The sequence below is a fragment of the Athene noctua genome, unplaced genomic scaffold, assembly GCF_965140245.1.
Source record: "Athene noctua unplaced genomic scaffold, bAthNoc1.hap1.1 HAP1_HAP1_scaffold_235, whole genome shotgun sequence".
Classification (NCBI taxonomy): domain Eukaryota; kingdom Metazoa; phylum Chordata; class Aves; order Strigiformes; family Strigidae; genus Athene; species Athene noctua.
The window spans coordinates 98,042-109,366 of record NW_027437701.1 but is presented as its reverse complement, the minus strand read 5'-3'; the positions used below and the strand labels follow the sequence as shown (position 1 = coordinate 109,366).

The 11,325-nt window shown below is 54.4% G+C and overlaps 1 long non-coding RNA gene across 1 annotated transcript; it reads right to left on the bottom strand.

Annotated features, from left to right (window-relative positions):
- Nucleotides 1-914: 914 nt before the first annotated feature.
- On the bottom strand, nucleotides 915-2,855 carry LOC141955430 (uncharacterized). The gene is made up of 3 exons (XR_012632548.1): nucleotides 2,752-2,855; nucleotides 2,156-2,269; nucleotides 915-1,243 (listed from the first exon to the last, which is right to left on the bottom strand). It is a non-coding gene; the product is annotated as an uncharacterized LOC141955430 (long non-coding RNA).
- Between the last annotated feature and the right edge of the window lie 8,470 nt (nucleotides 2,856-11,325).

Sequence of the window (11,325 nt, the reverse complement as noted above, 5' to 3'; positions counted from 1 at the left end):
AAATAACACAAACCTCTCTCAGTGGGGTCAATTAGAAGAGTCGCTCTCACTAGCGATGTGCAAGGCCGAGTCAAACAGCTCGGCCGAGACCTGCTCATCAAATGCCCACGGTGCCGACGGCGCGGAGGGCTCCTCCTGGGCCTGCAGCGGCGGTGTCTGCTGGCCTTCGCACGGTTCCTGCCAAGAGAATGCCACCTGTCAAACATTCAGACTTCAGCTGCCACTTCTCTGACCTGGAAGAACAACTCAAACAACAGAACGACCGAGGACACGAGTCTGTGCAGCATCTGGTCCCTCCAGCCTCTACTTCTGCAAAAAGCATTCCCAGGAGGAAGTGCTGGAGAGCAGGCGTGCGTTCAGCCTGGCCAGCAGCAAAACCCCCACAGGCTGGAGGGGAACTTCCTCCTCGAGGTACTGGCTTTCTTTGTGGTAGATCTGAAAGGCAAGTGTCTTGTGACTGGCCAGACTAAGCCTTTCCTGCTGCCTCAGCATGCCCTGATCTCCAGACACATGGCGTTACTGGGACTGCAAATAAAGATGACAGTTAGGCGTGGGGCAAGCAGAAGGAGCTCCAGGATTTACTGCACTTTCCAGCATTCCTATTTTCTACCCTGTTTGTTATAACAAACAGGATATTCTGTTATATCCTTATAAGGCAAGAGTGAAAAAAAAATGTATAAGGTTGAGTTACAATGAATAATACAGGTATAACTTTCCAGCTTACTGCTGATGGGGAATTACTCCTATCATCCATTGACTACTTGGAAATCGTGGCTGCATTGTGCTGCTACTTAGGTTATAAGGTAGGAGGATGAATTTTTGAATTTCAGAGCCTTGCAAGTATTTGTTTAGGGTGTTACCATCATGAACACGGCTAAGCTAACTGCTTGATTTACAATTGTATGAGGTATGGAAAAAGCTTGCTCTCAGGCTTGTCCTCTTGATGAGCCATCTAACAAGGCAAAGTCCCAGAGCACAGCTGCTTCAAAGAAACAGTCTACTGCCTTGGTTTGCCCCAGAAACTGCAGATATGGGTTGTTTTGCTACAGGGTTTGTGAGCCTGGCTTTGCCTCTCCTCCTTCAGCTTGCCAGGCCATGGCTCCTCCTTCTTCTGCCAGGCTGCAGAGCAAAGCGGGTGGTTGCTCAAGGTGCACCAAAGCGGGTGGTTGCTCAAGGTGCACGTCTGCCTGACACACCATCTCCACCTTTATTCCGTGGTCCCCAGGCTCATCAGAACACAACTCTGGAAAGCAAAAGCATAAGGAAAGACACGTGTTGGGGTCTGTTGAGCTTCAGAAGTCATGAATCTGCCTTTTGATTTAGTAGGATAAACTACATCCCAACACTGTGCTGCAGAATGACTCCTGTGAAGTAAGATGGCAAAAACCTACAGCCCAACTGACGAGGGACATGGTTGTGATTGCTGACCCTCTGACACCGTGTGCTCTGCCAGCCCTGCTGCCCTCCTCGGGAAGGACTCCTGGCAGCAGGTGTCACTCAGCAGATGTCAGACACTGCAGCCCAGAGCACCAGGTCTCACCGTGAAGAACACGCAGCTCTCTTCCTCCCCCTGTCAGAACTGCCCTGGAGGTGACACCACATCTGAAATGTGGGCACTTGGCCTGAATGGTACCTGTCCCCTACAAGACAGCAAAGAGAGACCCTGCTCAGAAAAGAAGGGATATAGAGAACACAACAAAATCTACATTAGTCAAGTGGTAAGAGAACAAAACTCCCACCGCAGACCACCTGGTTCTGTGCCAACGGAGAGGCGCCTCAGTGCCGCTGGGCAGCAGGCTCAGCAGGGCCCAGCAGTGGCACCGGTCACAAACCTCAGGCCACATCTGATGAGCATCTGGAAAAAACAAAGAAAGAAGCCCTGGCTTGTGTGCCAGGTTGTGCACTGAAACCTGAAGAAAGGTCAGTTAACCTCTGGAAAGGCCACCCTAATTCACCCTGTTTGTTAACATTCAAAGCAGTAAATTCCAAGATGTTATAAGGGCAATGGCTAGAGAACCACCACCCAAGGGGATGCTCCCAACTGCACCATGAACTGCCTGTTCCAGGTGTATCTGGATCGATGGGCTTTGAGTTGGCCATGAAATCAAGACCTTTACAGCATTCCACCTGTCTGCACAGCAGCGTGTGCTCTGACCTCCTCAGGCTCAGGTGCTTTTGGCTCCAGCTGCTCCCGCACTTGCTCCTCGGCCAGGGCTTTCCTGAGATCTTCTCCGTGCCTTGGAGTCTGAGGACAGTGATGTGGGATACTCTGGGCAGGTGGGAAGAAAAAAAAAAAAAATCCATCCCAGATTACATTCTGTATGAAAGTGGTACTCCTTCTGCCCATAGGTAAATGCATAGGTAAATGAAGATGATCGCCTCTCACCCCACAGATGTGCAGTTCAGGGCCCTGACCCCCAGGAGGGAGTCGTGGGCTCCGTGCACCATGGGGGTGTTTGCTCCCCAGGCCTGTGCTGCACCCAGCTCCTCGGGACCGGCCCCACAGGGCCCTGCCCCAGCACCCTTCTCGGCTGCCACGTGGGCCAGAACAGCCACAGCCGGGCACAGGGCACCGGCGTGAGCACAGGGAACACAGCCTGCCCCTCTGTGCTCTCACCCCAGCACTGGAGGTTTCCGCCCCAACTCCTCCAGGGAGGAAGAGGCCTGGGTCTTGATGGCTTCCCATCCCAGAAAGGCCGACCCTCCCGCCCATACACAATGCCAAGGAGGAGAAATGCAGCCACTGCTTACTTTTGCCTGGCACTGAAGCAAAGCCTTGATGGTGGAGGCAGTTAATGTCACCGGCTAGAGAAGAGAACAAAGGCCAAGTGGGAGAAACTCCTCTGATGGTCCATGCTAGAAAGCAGAGTCACTGCCTTGGCCCAGCTGGAACAACAAAGACACTTACAGATCCACTGAGGACCAAGACTTTCATGAGTAGACCAATCGAGGGCAGTGGGTTCACCTGCATCTCCTGGGCTCTACTCCTTTGCCCGTGCACAGGGAATGGACAAAGGAGGAGCTCTGTATCACTGAACCTGGGTTTGCTGTCTCCCCTGCAGCCCCTCCAGCACCATTTATATCAGAAGAAATCCAGGCACAAAAGGAGCAAGTGGTTGCAGCAGGATTGGCTCGGTGTCACTTTACCAACAAGTAAAGCTGAGTAAGTCGGCCAGCACTGCCCCGCAGCTGCCCCAGCAGTGGGGGTACCTCTCCCCCAGCTCTCGAGCTCCCTTTCAGCTCAGCTGGAGCATCCCACTGATGGCCACGCTGGCGCCAGAGGTTTGCTACTGCAGCGGGGCTCACCTGAGGATGGCATCCAGCCAGAGCTCTTGCCTCCGGGGAAAGAGCTCTTTCCTTCCTCCAGAAGGAAAAAGGAGCATAGGGCTGGCACCAGCTGGGGCTCTGCTGCAAAAAAAAGGCAGGGGTGACCCTGGAGTCCCACCCATGTACCCGTTCCTGGGACACGGCAACCTGCCCCTCCGCCCATCACCATCACGGGACCCGGAAAGCAGCACCGCCAGCCCTGGCGTGGACCTGAGCCGTCTCTTGACAGAGGAGTCTCTAACCAGCGGCCTAGAAAGAGAGCAAATTTCACAGAATTAAGCTGTGCTCAAGTTTTTGCAGGCAGTATGGTTTTTTGAGCTGCCTGGTAGTGCTGTTGCCGGGGAACGCTCAAGACGCAGGCAGGGGGTGGAATGTGCGCAGCGAGAGCGAGCGATGGTTTGTGCAGCTGTTCAGTGGGTTTGGCCTTTAAATGTGACCAGCCTGGTACGCCTGGTTCCTTTTTCATTTTCAGACTGTATTTAGAGCTTACATCATACTTTTTAAAAAGCAAAACAAAAAAGCAGACAAAGGAAAAAAAACAGGCAATTTTTCTTCCCCCAGATGGGCTTTTTTTCCCTGGCCCTGGCCAATTTGCAGCATGATTGGTCCCAATATTAGTGCACAGGACTGGGCCCAGGGCAGGGCTTTGGCAGGCAGCACCTTCCTGAGGCTCCCAGTAATGCAGTTCAGGGGGAGCGCTCGAGAAATGGGGGCACTCACTCATAATTGCTCTTTCTGGTCTCTCCCCATCGCTGTCTGTCCGGATCCCTGCCCCCATTTTTTAGTCCCTCCCTCTCAGTCTTTAGCCCATCGCTATTTTGTCTTTCTCTTTCTTTCTCTGTCTGACTCCCTGTCTGCAGTTTCTCATTCCTCCCTGTCTGTCCTATAGCCTGTTGCTACTTTTTCATTTCTCCACACCTCCTTCTCCCTCTCCTCTTTTTTTCTGTCTCCATGTCCTGCTCTCCTGAAGCCTGGCCCCTCTCTCTTGCCTGTCTCCCCTGCTCAGCTGCCTGGGCCTTCTCTCTGGGCCTCTGTCCTGCTCCCCATCCCCTTCTGCTCTTCCTCCATCTCCATCCCGGAGGCCATCGCTGTTCTATCCTTCTCTGCCCCTTGTCCTGACCCACACCCTGTTTCTCAGTCTCTAGGGGCAGTTTCCATCTTCTCTTGCTCCGTGCTGTGCTCTGTGTCCCTGCCTCTCCCTTGCTCTTCCCTCTCACCCTTTCCCCTCCATCCCTCTCTCCTGCTCCCCGTCCCACGTCTCTGTCACTCCACTCTCCTGGTGCCTTTGCTGTCTCTCGCCCCCCGGCCCGCTCACTCGCCCAGCCTGTGTCTGTCCGTCCCTCTGTCCTCCTTCCTGCCCTTATGCTCTCGCTGACCCTCCGTCCTGAGGCTCATCACTCTCTTTCTTCCTGCACTCACTGTCCCCTTCCCCTCCTCCCGCTCTGCCCGGCTCCTCACCAGTATTTCTCCCTCCCCCACTCCCTGCCCAGCTCCCCCCACTCTCCTCATCCCACTGCCCGTTCCCATCCCTCTGCCCGCCGCCCGTCCCTCTCCAGCCAGCCCAACGCCCGTCCCACCTCTCTCCGCCGCTCTGTCCCTCCTTCTTCTTCTTTTTCTCCTTCTTCTTGTCCTTCAACTCTTCCCCCGCCTCTCCCCTGCTCCACCGGCCGGAGCAGCCCGGGGAGGCGGCCATGGGGCTGGGGGGCGGGGCCGGGCCGGGGGACGGTGTCCCCGCAGGGTCAGACCGCGGGAACCGGCGCCCCGGGGCATGCTGGGAGCTGCAGTCCTGGGCACGGGGCTGCCGGGCGGCCATGTTGGCTCCCGGGGCATGCTGGGAGCTGCAGTCCTGGGCACGGGGCTGCCAGGCAGCCATGTTGGCTCCCGGGGCATGCTGGGAGCTGCAGTCCTGGGCACGGGGCTGCCGGGCAGCCATGTTGGCTCCCGGGGCATGCTGGGAGCTGCAGTCCTGGGCACGGGGCTGCCGGGCAGCCATGTTGGCTCCCAGGGCATGCTGGGAGCTGCTGTCCTGGGCTGCCGGGCGGCCATGTTGGCTCCCGGGAGGTGCAGCCTCTGCTCCAGCTGCGGCCCGGCTGAGGTCAGTACTGGGGTCACCCGTGAGGAGTGAGGCCCCTGGGCAGGGGTCGGGGTTTCTCCTGCCCGCTGGATGCCTGGGGGGTGTGTGTGTGTGCGCTCCCGGTCAGCTGGAGGCAGGCCCGGCCAGCGCAGGCCCAGGAGTAATGTGAGAGCTGGGGAGGGGAGGGGGAGGAGACAGACCCCCTGGGCACAGGCACCGGGCAGCCCCGCCCCCAGAGCCCCCGGGAGACCCCCAGCACCTTGAGTTACTACACTAATAGGAGTAGTGTGTTTTTCTGTTAACTCTTACAAGGCTGTTGTTGTCCTTCAGTGTTCATTACCCTGTGTGCAAAAAAGGGAATCTTACACATGGAGCGGAATCAGTTTAATACGTATTTGTGCGAAGATGGGGGCTAGGTTCAATTCCACAAAGCTGGCATGCTACACAAAGGAACTGCTGCGTATTTATCTTGTTACATGATTAGTAAAAACCTGTCTAAGATTACACTCATGGGTCCGTAATTACTATTCCATCTGCTGTTGGTTAGTTATAGTTAAATTACCCTCGCTTGCTGTGTAAATTAGCACACATGCTCCTTACAGGCGTGGGGGGACAATTCTTTCTGGTCTTGAATTGAGTCAGTGGTCACAGTCTCCCCACCGCCCCCCCCCCCCCCCCCGCTACCTTTGCCTTTCCCCCCAGTTATTGCTGGTTCTTGCTGAATTCATGCTTCTCAGACAATCATCCAAGCATCTGGCATCTTCTGGGACAGGATGTTTCCCTCTTAACACTCCTTTAGCTGTTCTTCAAAGGTAGAGCTGTTAGGCAGGCACCCACTGTTCATGCAAAGTTGGGGAAACTCACTCCCTTATCTCCTGGTTCCTTCTTTTCATGGCAAGAGTCTTAAATCAGAAACTGCCCCTGTCATTCTTCTATTTACAAGGTCAGAATGAGCAGAGAAGACAATTTCCTAGAGACATCAGGGAGGCCAGGCTGTGAGCTCTGCTGCTCCCCAGCTGCACCCTGGCTTTCAGCCTGGGGCTCGGGGCCACCCAGCTCACAGCCTGTCGGCCAGCGCCTCGCCCAGGGGGTGACAGATGCGGGTGTCCAACACCAGCCCAGACAAACACCGCCGTTGCTGCGGGGCTGGGCTGTGCCCCAGTTTATGACTGCCAGCCTTACTGCTCAGGGCAGGACTGAAGCAGAAACGGGGCTGCGAGAAGGGCTCAGGACCAGGGCCCTGGCCATGTAACCCCCAGAAAGGGATGGCACCCCAAAGATCAGGACATAATCTGCCACTTTTTGGTTTTACCCTGATTTGCAACAGTGCCAATGGAAGTGCCTGAGACCATTTTAAAGTAGTTTCTTGACTTATTTTGCTAATTTGCCTTTTTAGAGTCGGAATCATTCTTTCTACCTTTCTGCTGGACTGTGGCCTCCATGGTGTGTTGATTAGAAGAAAAAAGACTCTACAACTCAAATAGAGTTATAAAGCAGGTATGTTTACTCTGGCCGGGGTGCAAGGGGATTTCTCCACAAAGTGATACTGAGAAATGATTATTGTTTTGAGATTTATTTACTTATTTATAGCAAGTTATAGTATTACTTATAGTATTTTTTTAAATATTGCTAAGAATCCTGCTTGCCCAGACTGTTTTGTGGAATTTTGCCCAGCGTCCCTGGGGCGCAGCAGGGGGGTCGGGGCAGCCCCCAGAGAGCCCCCCCACATCTGCCCAAGGCAGTGATTTGTGGAAAAAAGACTCTACAACTCGAACAGTTATACAGCTGGGATGTTTACTCCAGTGCCGGGGTGCAGGGGGATTTCTCCACAAAGCTTGCACACCCACCGCACATTTTACCAAAAGTTCATAGGGTGTGGATATCCATATTCATTGCACTACATAACACACACATCCATATGCATGAGTGAGGCTGGGTTAGTTAGAAAGGCTGATGTCAATAGTGTATGTCATCTTTGCACCTGCACATTGCCTCCTGGTGGGCATCTCCGAGGGGCTTTGGGAGGAAGGCTCGTAGTCTTTCTCACTTTGTTTTTTCCCCAGAGCATGCACAGATTCTCTTGGCCAATTTCTTGAATAACAAGAGTGGTTTTCAGACTATTTACTTTCTGTCTTACCTAAGAGAACCAATAGAACTTCTACCATTTGTATATGGCTATCTTTACTCGTTAGCAAAATTCCAACTAGTTAGAGCCACCTGTTCCTCAAGGCCAAAAGTATAATATTTTGCTGGACATTGTAGTCCTTGGTAGATTTTCACAGTGAACTGCTTTGTTTTGATGAACACAGTAGTCCTTGGTAAAATTCCACAGAGCAGTCTGGGCAAGCAGGATTCTTAGCAATATTGAAAAAAGTACTATAACTAGCTATAAGTAAATAAATAAGTTGCTAAGCAGTTTTCTATAAGTAAATAAGTAAATAAATCTCAAAACAAGTAATCATTTCTTTGTATCACCCGGCCACCCCAAGACAAGTGGACAGAGCGTGGCTGCAGTGTAGCAACCTGTGCTTGGTACGGTGGGGGGGACCCCAAAATGCAGGAGGAAGACACCCAAAATGGGGGTGGGGGGAACAACGACAGTGTGAGGGGGGGCACTTAAAATATGGGGGAATTGGGTATGGGAGCAGTGGGAGGGGGAGTGGTAGGATGTGGGGGTGCAGTGGGGGTTTGGGGGCTACCCCGACCCTCCCTGTCCCCCCCAGGCGCTGCCGGGCGCTGCGCGGCTTCAGCTGTTGTTTTCTCGGGTGGGTTCAGATTTTCTCTTGGTGGGGGTGTGTGTGTTTTATTTTGTTTATCCCCCCTGCCTCGTGGTTCTGGATGACACCGACACCCCCCCCCTCCCCGCTTTCCGCCCGCAGCAGCTTTGCCGCCCGGGGGAGGCAGGCGGGAGCCTGTAGGACCCAGCGGAGTCCCCGCAGGCTCCAGTCCCGGCGGCAGAGGCCGGTCCCGGTGGCGGCCGCTCCTGCCGGGTCTGCCCTGGCGAAGCGCGGGGAGGCCAGGTCTACCCAGGCCGGCCCTTCCCGGCTGTGCCCCGCCCCCGCCGTGCCGCCACGGCAACAGGCGCCGCCCCCCCTGCGCGGCGCGGCCGTTGGCTCCCGGGTGTGGGGGGGCCGCGGCTGCCGGGCACCCCCGCCCGCTCCCGGCTGGACAAAGGGGAGCCCTTGCGCCGCCTGAGGGCGGGGGGAGTCTCCTCACCTCTGCGGAGCCCCAGCTCTGCCGCAGGTACTGTGGCTGCCCCCCGCCCCGACCGCCCGGCTCCTGCGCCGGGCCGGGGGGTCTGAGGGAGGATGTGGGGCTGACGGCGTGTGGGGGGCAGGGCTGGGGGGTGTGGGGGCACCTGTGTGTGACAGGGTCGGGATGGGGGAGGTGTGGGGCCTTTTTCATGTGAGGGGGGTGTGAGCTGTGGGGCTGCCAGCATGTAACGGTGAGGTCTGGTCGGGGGCAGCGCTGAGGTAGCTCCTCTGACAGTGGGGGGGGCGTGGGGGGAGCTGTGGAGACCCCCCCGGGGTGGTGTGGGGGTGCTGGCTGGGCGGAGCTGGGGAGGCTGTCTGCGTGTGACAGCGGGAATGTGCAGGGGCAGCTCCGAGGGTCCCTGTGCGTGGCGGGGGAAGCTGTGGCAGTTACGTGTACAGCGTGACAGGTCTGGGGGGGAGGTGCCGTGGGGCGTGGGAAGCTGGGGCTGTGTGTGGCAGAGGGGGTGGCGTAGGGGGAAGCTGGGGGGTTTGGGGCAAGGGGAGGTGTGGGGCACCTCCCTGTATGGCCCTGGGGTCAGCGCCTGCTGGGTTGTCAGGGTGAGACCTCCCCTCCTGCTTCTGCCCTAGCAGCAGAAGGCAGGGGATATGGGAGGACACAGTTCAGTCTGGAGGTGAAATCCCCACAGCCAGCCCTCCTCAGTGAGTAGAACAGGATCCAATGTGCCTTTGATTTCAGTGTCCTGAGAGTGCAGCTTCTGCAGGAGGACGTAGTTCAGAGAGAGAGGTTGGGAGCATGAGGATGGGGAGAGAAATTCTACTTAGGGTTGCTCCCTTTGTCAGTGTGGGAAGGGAAGTCTTGGGGCTGAAACTGTGTGAAAAAACCTGTCAAGAAAACTACCAGGCAATGTGGTCTTGTAGAAATTTCCCAGTAACCATGAATTCACTATTTCACTGTTGAATCGTTGTACCAGTACAGAGGTAGTGATGTGTATGAGAAGTATTTCTCCCAGAAAACAAATTATGTCTGTTACCCTCTACTGAGGAACTATGTGACAAGTTTTCAAGTGAGTGGCAGGCATGAACAGCAGCATATTTTGGAGACAGGACTAGCAGAAAAAGTAACTGTTAGATGTACCAAATGTGCAGAACATGGCTATACAGATTAAAAAAAAAAAAAAAATTACACTGACTTGCTTGGAGGACTATGGGTCTGCTACGTGGGATATCAGGTCCCTGGAGCAGGGCTCAGGACAGTCTAGGAGATGTCTGGGAGGAATCTTGCGCAGATCCCAGAGAAGAGAGCAAACTTTCAGGGATGAAAACCTCTGTATATCTTCCTTGAAGAGCTCTGGGGCTGCCACCCAGGCTTAGACACCCCTAAAGAAGAGGTGAAAAGATTCCAAAGACATGCTTGGAGGAGTAGTGGGAGGATCCTGAAAAAAAAATCTTACCCAGATGTTTTTTCTCATCTAAGGTATTTTCCCTGTAGGAGTCTGGGGCTGCTACCCAGGATTAGGCCTCCCTAAAGAAGAAGAGAAATGACTCCAGGAAATACCTGCAAGCAACCTTGGTTGGATACTGGTGGTGGGAGACTTTCTAAGAAGGGAAAGAACATTTCAGGTGTCATCCTTGGAGGAGTCTGGGTCTGTACCTGGGATCTCAGGGAACTGCAGCAGCACTTAGGACAGTTTGGGAGATATCAGGGAGGAATCTTGGTCAGATCCCAGAGAGGAGAGTGGATTATCAGGGAGAAACAACATCTGGGTATCTTCCTTGGAGGAGTCTGGAGCTGATACACAGGATTAGGCTTTGGAAATCCCCGTGAAAAGACACCAGAATGTGCCTGGGAGGAAGTGTGGAATGATGCTGAAGCAAAAATCTTGCTTTACAGGAGAAAACAAATCTCGGGTGTCTCCCTTTGGAGGTGTCAGGGGCTGCTGCCTGCGATGTGATGGCCTTAAACTGAATGAGAGAAGAGAGCAGGAGATGGCTGTCAGAAGATATAGGTAGATGCTGGAGATGAGGTTTCTCCAGAAGGTAAAAAATATTTCATGTGGTGTACTTGGAGAATTCTTGGACTGTACCTGGGATATCAGGGCACTGCAGCAGCATCAGGTCTGTCTGGGACATGTCTGGGAGGAATCTTGGTCAGATCCCACAGAATAGACCATTATCCAGGGAGAAAATATGTCTGGGTATCTTGCTTGGAGGAGTCTGGGTCTCCTACCTGGGCTCTCAGGGCACTGCAGCAGCTCTTAGGACAGTCTGGGACATGTCTGGAAGGAATCTGGATCAGATCCCAGAGAATAGAACATTTTTCCGGGAGAAAATACGTCTGGGTATCTTGCTTGGAGGAGTCTGGGTCTGCTACCCAAGATCAGTCCTCCGTAACGCAGAGCTGAATCGACTCCATTACGTACCTGGGAGGAATCTTGGTTGAATCGTGCAGTTGGGAGAGTTTCTCAGAAGGTAAAAAATACTTCAGGTGGCATCCTCAGAGGAGTCTGAGGGTGCTACCTGGGATCTTATATCCCTGCAGCAGGGCTCAGTAGAGTCTGGGACATGTCTGGGAGGAATCTTGGTCAGATCCCAGGTAAGTGACCATTATTCAGGGAGAAAAAAAACCTGGGTAACTTCCTTGGAGAAGTCTGGTGTTGCTACCCAGGATTAAGCTGGCAAAATCCCGGCGAAAAGACACCAGAATGTGTT